A 1,402-nucleotide genomic window follows, 5' to 3' on the forward strand; every position below is an offset into this window, starting at 1 on the left:
TGGGGCTATTCCTCCCTCTGGATCCATGGGGTTATTCCTCCCTAGGGATCCATGAGGTTATTCTTCCCTCAGGATGCATGGGGCTATTMCTCCCTAGGGATCCATGSRTGACTCCTCCCTAGGGATCCATGGGGCTATTCCTCCCTCCAGATCCATGCGGTTATTCCCCACTAGGTCCCCCGGAGCCCTCAGGCCGGCAGTGCAGTGGGGAGCCCCGGCCCCGCGTGTCCCAGCCGATCCCGYGGCACACGGGAGCCCTCCTGGGATGCAGGAATGCCAGGCAGCGGGTGCCGCGGATGCTGTGGGTGGCCGGCGCTGCTTGTTTGCTGTTGCTACGTGCCCGCGGGCGGCAGCGCTGCGGCCACGCGGCTCCCTCCAGCCGCGGAGGCACCCGGGGCTGGCGCGGCCAGGGAAATCCCTGCCTTTGATCCCGGGACACGGGGCTAATTGCAGGGCTGGGCTGGAGCAGGCGGGATGAGGCTGCTGGAAGCACAATYGAAGGGGTGCATGGGGGCATGTTCGGGGTGCCACCCACCCGGCTCATCCCRGGGAGGTGGGATGCGCACGAGAAACCCCGGATCCGCTGCACAAGGTGGGCTGCAGGACAGGCCCAGGATGCAAAACCCACCCAAGGCCTCGGCTGCTGCTGAGTTTGCCCTTCCAGTTGCTCCCATTCCACCGGCCAGGCTGGGACACGCCACCTTCTCCCAGCCTTTCCCCGTGTCACCCAGTAGCTGGGGACGTTCTCCACGCAGAAACGCTCCTTTGGAGCGCGCACCCGTCCCCACGCGAGGACAGGCCCCGCGCATGCTGCAAACATGCAGGGAAGGCCGGTGTGTCGCCCCACAGCAGCACCACGCGCCCCACGCGCGGGATCCCGCTCTTCCCGCCGCGCGTCCCGGGGCTTTGCCGCGCGCGGGGGCGGCGCGGAGCACACGCGCGAACGGCAGCTCCAYCTCGCGCCCGCCGCGGGCAGTGCAGGCGGGCGAGCCCAGCCCGGGACGAACGTGCCGCGGTCCCGGCTGTGCCCGAGGGCGCGGGACGGGCCCCGGCTCCGTCCTCCACCCTGTGACCCGCGCAGCCCCCCGCATCCTCCCCAGCACTAAACGCTCCGCTGGGTCCTGCGGGCACCTCCCTGGCGCGGGAGCTCCTTGCTCCGGGACAGAGCCAGGAGAYGCCTGTGGGAATGGCCGGCGGGCCGGGAAGCGGGATGAGCTGCAGGTGTCGGGCACGGCAGCGGAGCCGGGGGCAGAGCCAAAGCTTCTCTGGTTTCCAGAAAGGGGATCTCAGGGAGGCTGCCCGGGCACCACCTGGCACACGAGGTGGCCGGCTCACCAGAGCGCACTGCAGCTCACCGGGGCTCTCAGAGCTTGTCGGAGCTCAACGGAGCTCAAAGGAGCTC

The sequence above is a fragment of the Nothoprocta perdicaria genome, unplaced genomic scaffold (genome assembly GCF_003342845.1).
Source record: "Nothoprocta perdicaria isolate Ctin4 unplaced genomic scaffold, notPer1 scaffold_451, whole genome shotgun sequence".
Taxonomy (NCBI): Eukaryota; Metazoa; Chordata; class Aves; order Tinamiformes; family Tinamidae; genus Nothoprocta; species Nothoprocta perdicaria.